An 11,179-nucleotide genomic window follows, 5' to 3' on the forward strand; every position below is an offset into this window, starting at 1 on the left:
TCTTAAGGCCTTTACACTATCAGAACACAAACTCTTATCTACCTCCTTCACATCCCTGCTGTGATTACATTTTCAGGGATTAAATTTGGAGCAGAAGCATTTCCACATATACAAATACCAAAGAAGTGGGGTGGAACATTCAGGGAATGAACAACAATTAGAAATGTAAGATTTGTCCAAGGAAGCTATCCTGAGCCTGACTGATGAGAAGTAATGCACTGTCCCATATTAAGTAATTCTTATAATTACAGCTTAAAGCGCTACGTGAGCTTTATACCTCTGAATTACTGTGTCCACTGGCCACAGTGAGATCACTGAGGTCTACTGATCAATGTCTTGGTTGTCCCAAGATCTAAAACCAAAAGTGACTGCACCTTTGCAGTTGTGGCTCTCACCCTCTGGAACCATCTTTCCTTGCTTATAAAAAAAAAAATGCTGAGTCAACAGTTTAAAGAAGCTGTTAAAAAAAAATCCCCTGTGTAGTATAGACTTTGCCCTCTGTTTTTATATTGTTATCTCCTATGTCCCGTAAGTGTTTGCTTTTCTTAAGTTAACTTACCTACTTACCTCTGCAGGCAGTCTGCACTTTTATGCAATTTGAAGTTTTTTGTGTTGATACACTGAATTTTCTCAGTAAAACATCCCTGTAACTGTTGCCTTCTCCCTGTAAACATTTTCTGCTGGAGTGAGAAAAACTGCTTTGACACAGTTTCTTGGTCAGCCATGGTTTGCAGTTTGTAAAAAAAAAAAAAAAGTGAATATTTACCCAGAATTCATGGCAAATTACTGACTTTAGAGGTATGCTCTAATTATTCTTCCTCATTTGGAGGGGAAACAATAAAACACCACAGCTGATATCGGTTGAGGAGTGGGACAGACACAACCTGTATTAGAAAACCTGTATTCCACATTTAAAATCAGTGTTCACAGAGATTTTGAGGAAACAAATATAACACAAATAAAGGACCTTTAATGTGGACGTACCCTGAGCTGAGGGGTTCCATGTACTGTATAAGCTGAATTTTGTCTATTCATAATTTACTGGAATTTTCCCAATTATGAAGTTGATTATGATGTACTTTGAGCAGCATTTGCTTGTTTTCATGAATGCATTCAGTGCATAGTACTCTCACTTACTGCTAGCATCCACATGCTGTCTACCTTGTGTCCAGATAGCCAAAGGACACTGGCTCTGGGACAGATTGAGAACATCGGGTGTTTTAATTCAACCAATGTTAGCCTGTTAAACACGGCTGCTCAGGCCAAAGTGGCCCTCGGCTACACACTCTAATGTTTATATGCCTAAGTATGAGCCAAACACATCCCCTCAGCAGACAGGTCAAAAGCTATAAACTCAGAGTGGGCATGTGCCAGAGAAAAGCCCTCACACACTCACACACACAGTTGCTACAAGCCTGTGGCCAGATGGCGAGTATACAGTGGTCAGGAGCAGCCAAGTGGTGTCCAGTGAGGGATACCCTGGCCAACCAACGCCTCCAGGCAGGCTGGACTGACTCAACATGCCTGGTGTGTGTTTGTGTGTGTGTGTGTGTGTGTGTGTGTGTGTGGACAGAGTGAGAATGAGAAGCTAAACCTGTCATCTGTGGCTCTGCTTTGCTGTTGACTGGCCAGAGTAGGTGGTGAGAGGTGATGAGAGGTCTGGGTTGGATCATAGCCCGCCCCTAACCATTCAGCATTAGTTTTTATCTGCACAGAGGTCATAGAAGCAGCCATTTTAGATTGGTGACGCTCTATTATAAATGTTTTGTTCTTGATTATATTGACAGGCAGCATTTTTGACAGGCCCCTGAATACACCTACATACTGTAGCGGTGTACAATGACAGTAGCCAGGGAAAAGATGTGGTTCATTTGGGTATGATTACTTTCTGTGTGTGTTTTTGTCTTATTCTTTTGCATTTTTTTTATTGTAAGTTATATTTATGTTAATTGTAATCTATATTCTCATTGTTATATTTCCCTTTCTTCTATTATTTTATCTCTTTTAGCAGGTAACTTTCTAATGCCAGGGTTTTATCATTTTAACCAGTCAAAGTGATGGTCAGTGCCAGCTAGAAATCTGAAGCTGCAACCTTCAAGTTTTGTACATGGATCTCTGCTAATGAAAGGTTGCAACACTAGTGGGCTGAGGTGGACAAAACAGTAGAGTACAGCAAAGAAAGGATGATAATGTGACAGGGTTCATAACAGCCATTACTGATTCTTTAAAATATGCCTGGATCTGCCCCTGGGCATGTCTATTTTTCCTTTTTACTGTAATCTTCCTTCTTATTTTTAAACACTTTGCTATTTGTTTTACTTTGTGTATTTTATTTTATTTTTCTATTTCATGCATCCATTATTTTTATTTATGTATTTATTTCTTCTTCTTTTTTGTTTTTACTAATTCATTTTCACAATTAGTTTCTACAGTGTGTTGCTCCCAGGTATTTTTTTTTAGTAGTTTTTCTTGCACTGATCACTAATGATTGAATGAGTCTCACATCAAGCCTCTTTTGTACAGTTGCGATCTGTCACTAATTAGTTGACGAACTGTTGTTTTCACAAACAGTTTTTAAGCCTTTGTACCTGTTCATAGGCCTGAAAAAGCACTGAGTAAAACGCTCTTTGATCATATCACCATAAATACCTTTGATTTATTTTTTATGAATATATATCCATTCCCTATGGACAGATATTGAAGCACACACTCACACTGTAGCTGTTAGCGAAACAGAGCTGACCCCCCTCTGGGTGGTCAGTGCCTTCCTTTGGCATGTCCCTGCCTGGCACAACTCCAGAGTCCTTGAGGTAAGATGGCACAGACCAGCTGTGCAGTGGCCAGCGTCTCTATATGCTTTGCACACAGTACAAGTGCCACTAGTCTAAACACACACACACACACACACACACACAGAGGCTCAGGATAGCCAAAGCGGAATCTACCGCCAAGTCCACTTACAGGCCATGGGAGGATAAACTCGTGCTTTGGCCAAATACACACACACATGCAGCCAAAACCAACCTCGACCACTCTGTGGCCAAAGGCATTTGCAGCACAGTCCCTCTCAGCTGGGAATCCCAGTGTTTGGTTCTCCATCTCTCTGGGAAAATCCATTGGAGATGAAAGAGCGAGAGGGAGGGAGGGAGGGAGGGAGGGGAGGCGCTGCGGTAAGAAAAGCTGGTCAATCAAACATTACATAGTGTTAAACACTTCATTTTCAATCCCAGCCGATTCCATTCCCCGCCAGTGTAATTGCCGCTGTACTACCTGCCACCAGTGGTCCTTTATGAAATGACTTCTGAATTGAAGCACGGCTTGAGGAAGGGTCCCATTAAATAAGAGCTGGCTAATTACTTTGTCCTCCCTTTTGTCCTGTGCTATCCAGGCTCTTGCCGCCATTCATATATCTTACTGTAATGAGTAAAGCCAGAGCCTGGCACCTGTGCTCGGTAATTAAACATATAAATTCTCCCCACACAGAAATATGTGTACTCACCAGGATTGATTTATAAGGCTCTCTAAATTGCACAGTTGAGCTTATTTTCATTGGCTGTTTTTTTTCTGAGGAACTGGGAAGTGGAGAGTCGTTCATCAGCTCAATGGTGGAAAGCTCGATCTTTTAAAACACTTGTCTTCTCAGAGTAAAGTTTCCCTCTTTCCATTGTTACTGTTTGTGTTGTCGGTGAAGGTGGTGACGGGGGACTCCCAGGCAGGTCTTTTGGATCCTGGAATGAGCTGTTACACCTCCAAAGCCAAGAACCCCGATGAGAAATGTACTCATAAAAGTACACTATGATCAAGTAGGGATCCAAATGAAACAGGTCTATGACTCATTTATGGTTCCTTCTGCTCATAACTTACTCATACTGTACTCAAGGAAACAGTGAAAGCAACAGAGGGATCCATTTCGGTTTGGTCCAGTTTTCAGCTCATATTTTCAGTGTGAATATGCATGGCCAGTCTTATGGCACGTCATTGGTTTCATGACCAATCTCTGTATGAAATATTACCTTCTCATTTTACTTATCAATATGGATGAAGATACGTGTCTTTAAGTAGGTCTGAACATTGTGTGTAGAATGACTGATAAAGGATTTAGGTGGTGGATATCTCAGGTTTGACGGAAGCTTATTCATTTTGATTCTATAATGATAATTTTACTAATTTTGCTCATTGATTTATACTGATAGGATATGATGCAAGATGCAACATGTTTGCTGTGTAATTGAGGTGATATTATACATCTTAGGTTTCAATGAATGCATATTTTTGTGTGTGGTTTAGGTCTAAATGTTTCAGCTCTGGCCTTTTCAAGAACACAATTCTGAGAATTTGTATATGGACAAAAAAAAAAAAATCTGGATCAGGCCTATGTGACGAGTGCATAGCGCCTGCAGAACATCCTGGTTTTAATTTTTGGCACCCATGCTAACAGGTTGGAGCAGACACACTGCCTGCAGGACACACGCGTCTCACACTTCACAGCTGCGTCACATGATCTAGAGATTCTGCATCTCGCCTATTTTTTACGCACATCTTGCTGCCAAACAAAGAAAAGACTTGTAGATTTCATATTGACATCAAAACAGCAACTTCACACACAAATGACAATGTTTTATTTTATATTTTAATATAGACTGAATCTGAATATGACACAGACATGAAAAAATATAAATACATTTATATGCCATTTTAGCAGCTGCATGTGGAGACAGTGGCATTTTCAAATCCAACATTTGAGTACCCTGCAAACTCTATGTCGAGAGATACAGCTGGTAGAAGCAGCAGCACTGCAGAGACGCACACGCGACGCAGGCAGTGTGTTCCCGGCATTACCCTTCTAAAATTTCTGGTATAACCCTGATGTACTTCAATCTACTGTAGATACAACTGCTCAGAGCTAACCTTACTATTTACCAGGGCTGTGCACAGATATAATGAGAGGCAGGGACTCAGTTCACCAAAATGGCACCCCAAAAAAAGACCAGTGTGTGAAAGTTTGACCTTTGACCTTGAAAAGCGTTTCGTGTTATGGTGACATCTTTGGATAAAGCTAGAAAGGAGAAAGAGTGGAAAACTACCAGGATGGAGGTGGGTTGCTGAGTAGTAGATGAGGCTGTCCCTGTTGTGGCACACAGGGTATGAAGTGATTGAGATTCCACCCTCACGTGGTCATTCTAAACCGCTACTCTTAGCTGCCCAACAGTATCCTAGCCTTCCTAACTCTAGAAGGCAGGATAAAATTATTCATACAGGAGGCTGGGTCCTGGCTTGCCACACATGCATAGTCCAGCTCTAAGCAATGCACACACCGATCATGACCATCCTCTATTGGCATCTTTCTCTCCCTTATACCCCGCTGTACGTATATATGTGTGTTTGTTTCTATGTGAATGCTTGTGAAATCAAAACAAAAAGATGCAACTACCCCCCCCCCCCCCCATATGATCCAGTCAACGGTCGAGAACACAGAATCCCAGTGGACCGCGGAGGCATGTCAGTCACTCAGCTTTTTCTCATTGGTTTTCCCTTTGGAATTGCCCATGGATGAAGTACAGCTCACTCGCGTTCGCTGATTAGGTTGGATTCTATGAGTGACTATGACTGTGGGCATTAGATGGCGCTGCTGCCAATACACACAGCCACACTCTGGCCACGGTGGTGTAGCAATCAGCTGGTAATCATGATTTCACGTGAAACAGTGGCTAAGCAAGCAGACGAGCTGCCACGCTTACATCAGCCTTTGTAGAAAGGACAATACAGGAGACTGTCCGCCTGGAAAAAATGAGCCCACAGGTTGTCTGTGCTGCAGGTTGTTATGACCCATCATTACATTTTGTTGCTAGGCGACATCTAGTGGTTGTAGTAATGATGACAGGAACAAAGGGAAAAGTGCGGTGACGTAGTATAAAGAGAGAAAAAAGTCCACGTCAGGAGGAGGTTGTGGCGGATGGATGAATAGGACAGTGAAAGTAGAAGTTTTAAGTCTATTGTTTCTATTATCCATGACCGTTCGACAAAGTTAACCATGTTACTATTGTAACCATGACAGCAAAGATTGTTTAACATTGAGGAAGTACCTTTGACCCAAATCACCATCTTTGCCTAAACCCGACCAAGCCATGACTGTTATTATAGTAACCAACAAAGGAAGGTACACCACTGTTGGTTCACAGTCCCTGTGGTTATTAATGTAACCATTACAACCGAGGTCCGGTACGCCCGCCATCACTGGGACGCTATATCATGAGACACTCCTATTGGTCGTATCAGAGGGTTGAAAAAATGAGCTGTATTGTTGTTGAGGTTGCAATGCAGGATCCACAGAGAGGCCCATAGACTCACTAGGTACATGGACAACACTGATGTCAAAACACACGCTAAACTTTTCACCACAACTGAAATGTGAAGATACACACACGTCTGACTGCTTGACCGCGGTAATCAAGGAATCGCACGCACCGTGCTTATATAACCACATGCTGCTAATCAGTGTGTAGCCACCACAGGTGATGTGTGTTAAAGAGTATTCGTGTCAGCTGCCCCCGTGGGGGTCAGTCCCTGCACATATGGAATATGTCGGGTGGAGAGATAGTCATGACTCAATAGAGAAGAAGCTTTCACACAATATTAATTATAGGAGCAGAAGCAACAACTATTGTTCCCATGAAAATAATATTAATTTATTTGTTTCAGATGGTCACCGCGGGGCAAAGGGTCAGTGGCTGTACTCACATCCCTCACGTCTTTTTCAAAGTATCTATTATATGCAGTGTATGCAGTCTGTGAAGCAGGGTGTAAAATATGAGCCTCAATTTCTTTTATGGCTGATGGGATTCCATATTAGCTGACTGGAGAATGTTTTCCAGCTGGGAGTCTCAGTTTGAATGTGCTGTGTTAAAACCTAATGAATGTCATAATCAACTGGATATACTTTACATTTAGAATGGGATCTGCTGTTATAAACCCATCTACCTTTTAACCCTTTATTCGCTCTTCTTCACCCCTATTTCTTTTTTTTTTTTTTTTCTTTTTTGCTCATTACTCATTTCTGAAGGTGACATTTCTTTATTTGGTTTGCATTATTTTCTCCTGTTCAGTCTCAATTTTTGGGTTTTGGCCGAGGCCTGAAGCTTTCATAGCATTCTTGACACTTTTGTTAATAAATCATTGGGAAGTTAATGAAAACGGCATTCAGGCATATCCAAAATGATTGTGTTCTTTGTCATGCTAATAAAGTGAAAGATGTTCGTCCAATGGGTGAATGCCTGCACATTACCAGCAACTTCTGATTATGTGTGTGCTTGTTGCACCTCCTTCTCCCTCACTCTCTCCTTGTTTTCTCTCGCCCTCTCCTTCTCACACACACATGTTTTAGCATATTTATCTCACTGGTTATCTACATGAATCCAATAGGTTCCCAAAGCAGACATTTGTGTCACTTTAAATTGCTTGTAGAAAAATACAAGGAGATGGTCGCCTTGACTTGTTGATGACCTCTACTTTTTCTCTCCCTCTCACTCCCCCCTCCTGTCTCCATTTACCACCTTTGTGTCGAGTTTTTACATACAGAGCAGAACTTAATTTACCTGAAAATAAATATAATCAAATCCAAATTTGGCAGCTCCTGCCAATGGCTTGATGGACAGTGACATGACGCAGAACGTGGCGGAGTTCATCAGCATGACATTTTTAGAATATGATGAACATGATGAAAAAAAATGATTCAATCATTTCAAAGTTTTTAGCTCAAATTACTAAATAAATAAAAACATCTTAGACTTGATTTTGTTTCTATTTCCAATACTCTTGATGACAGTGTTGCAGGATCCTCACAGTGTTTTTTTAAAATACAATTTAATCAAGCTTTTTTTTTTTTCCTTTTTTGATTCACACGGTTAAAAACTATCCTTAAAGCTACAGATGAGTCCTAGAAATTGTATTGTCTTTTTAAACAAAGTGTCAACATTTGTTTTAATCAAAAAACTATAATGTTGTTATTGCTCATACTTTGCTTTGTTTGAAAACATCACCACATTAACTTCTATAATAAATGACACTGGGCTCAAGTAAAAATATGAGATTAAATGATGTGCAACCACAGGCTGATTTGCCGTGAGGAGAGAACAGAGTAAAATAATCATCTTCTTTCTTATTTTTCTGTTAAACTCTATTTATACCTTGTAAATTAAACAAAACCACTTTAGGCACAAGTGACAGTATTTAGCACAACATCTTATCATTGCTTAGATTACTCAGTTTTCTCAACAAAGTTTTCAAAGCAAAAATGATATAGTCCTAATTTTGGACTCAAAATGTCAAAAAATATGCAGAAAGAAAATATCTCCATCATGTTCAAGTTCATGCAGGACTTGAGAATGACTTTTGAAAATGTTTGTTTTATATATTGCAAATGCCGTATTATTGAAAACACGGATGATGTAATCCAGAGTGTAACTTTACACTACAGTGAATCTAACATTCAAGACAGAATGATGATGGTGACTTTCGTTTTTCTGTCATGTATCTAGAACACAACTTCAAACATCAGATATTTCACTAATTTCTTAGTTTAATAATAAAAATACATTTGAAAGTAAACAAAAGGAAAGAAATTTTTGTTTTGAAATCATCAGAAAAGCTACATTTTGCATTCTACTAAAAATAATTTTAACCTGCATGTTGTGCTGTAAGGAAACAGTCGGGCATGTGATGAATGAGAGTTTTACATATTGTATTATTGTACTCAAATTTTATCTAAATTGCATTTGTTTCTCATTGACATTAGTATAATTTTCCAGAAAATGACCAATGCATGCTGCTGAGAACTAGTTATTTTTGACAGCATTTATTGATCATGGCCATGTTATTCAAAATTCACTGATGAAAGTAGACAAATCTGAAGAAAGTCTGAGAAAATGAACACAGTTCTGTGTTGCAGAAATATGTTTTTTATGTATTTAATTTTTTTTCTTTTGGATCCTCTCCTATCATTTATCCCATGTCTACTCAACATTTTCTTTTGAACCCTTGAGGTGGCTCTGATCCCCAGTTTAGGAGCCAGTGTTGTTTGAAATAAAAACAAAAAACACCACAAAAGAAATAAGATTTTCTCTAAAAATAAAGCTAAATTTGAGACTAATTTTCTTTTTTTTTTGCTCCTATGTATTCAAACCTAGCAGAGCTTCATTCATCTGTACAGATTTTTCTTACCAACTCATCCGGCTACATGTAAACCCTGTCTCTCTTTTCTGTCTCCATAGATTGCAACACCAGGTACATTGGTCTGATTTTTTCTTCTTTTTTTCCATAAAGCCTGAATGTGTAAAAGGGAATGGAATATTTGATGGGGATGGGCTCCCATAATCAAGCTCAAATCTCCATCATTATCCCGTATCAGCCGATCCCTTTAAAAAAAAAAAAAAAAAAGCATGAGGAGTTACGGCTGTTTTACATGAATTTTGGGGCTTTGCAGTGCTACTGGGACACAAATACATTTTTCAGGTTGAGCCTCTCCTACAAATGCACTGTCTCTGTTTTATACACATACACACACATGCACATATAATGCCTGTAATGGCAAAATCACAAATGAGGGGTTGGGGGGGGGCTGAATAAGTGGATCCTGTGTGTGAGAGAGGTAGAAAGACAGAGAAATGTGCGTATTTAAATATAGATGCATGCAATTTCTGATGGCAAGTAGATTTTTTTTTGGCAACATCTCCCAGCAAAAAGCATATTTTGGAATATTTGTTTCTATCAGGAATCCTAAAAAGAGACACTCTCTTGTCTATTCTAGGATGTGACCCCTGTCTCATACCACTGTGAACTGACAGCGGTGTTGAAAAGACACCGTGCACGGACTAAAAATAACATAACAAAAAGTTGTGGTGTCAAGAGGATGTAAAAAATGAATCAAATATTTCTTTTCTTTACACGGCTTTCTTTTTCTTTTTGTTGTCTTGTCCACGCTGCTGCTGGCGCCATGTTGTCATGCATGATAAAATTAGGATGAAAGACTGAGTTTTAGCTGTCGCACTGGCAAATTTGACAAACTCAGATTTTGAGTGTTGCGGCTGTGAATGCATAGCAGTTCTGCATGTGAGAAAAATAATCTCAAGAGGGACAGTTTGAGCAGCAGTGTTAACAGAGCCAGATGGAAGTCTTTTCTGAACATCCATGTTGCCTTGGATGTGTGTGTTTGTGAGTGAGCGCGGACATGCTAGCTAAGGGGGACATATGTTTGTCTGGAGGTGGGGGCAGGCTTGTGTTTGTGTGTGTGTGTGTGTGTGTGTGTGTGTGTGTGTGTGTGTGTGAGTGTGTGTGATAGTGGCGTGGAGCAGGTAACTGCAGGCGAGGCCAGGGGGCTCGCAGACAACAACAATACTTCACTTAGGCCTAATTAGAAAGGTGTCAGGGTCAGAGTCTGAGCAATATGTTGCACATATGCCTCTGCGTTTACACAGAGTGGATTATGGGATATTTGACTTAAAAAAAAATCCTCCTTTGCTGAACGAGTTACAGATATAAACAGACTGTGGAAATGTCTGGATTAGATTTTCATTATCATTATGTTGTATCTTTTTGTTGTATGTTGTATATTGGAATTTAAATACATATAAAATTATTGATAAAAAAGTATCTTTTTTTTCCTTTGGTGTAAAACAAAACAAAAAGTGGATTATTATTAATTAAGATATACATTTTTTTCCAATACAAATAAAATATTTTAAATAATTTAAATTATAATAACAAGTGTCATTCTATCAATACTCTTGCAGCAACCTGTTTTATTGTGGTTTGTTTTAAGAGTTGTAGAGAATTCTTGAAACAGGTTGATTTGTATTGAGAACATGTTGAAGTGCTTTTACTTTCCTTTTTTTTTTCACCAAATGAAGAAAAATAGACATAAAATAATAAAAGTGTAAGTATATTCAAAAAATTAATCTATAGTAAAATAGCGCTCAAAAACAACATGGGTCAAACGTATTAGATTTTAAAGGTGGTCGCAATGTTGTGTCCATCTCCTCTATCAAAGACAAAAGGTTTATTTTAGGATTTTTCATACCTTCAGCAAAAAGACACTTCAAAGTTATTAAACACATTGATTTCACAGGCTGCACATGTGTCCTTTTGTTTGTAAAAGACTGCAAGAAAATACAAAAAAAAAAAAAAA

Source organism: Seriola dumerili, unplaced genomic scaffold (assembly GCF_002260705.1).
Source record: "Seriola dumerili isolate Sdu_G_001 unplaced genomic scaffold, Sdu_1.0 BDQW01000073.1, whole genome shotgun sequence".
NCBI classification, from domain to species: Eukaryota; Metazoa; Chordata; class Actinopteri; order Carangiformes; family Carangidae; genus Seriola; species Seriola dumerili.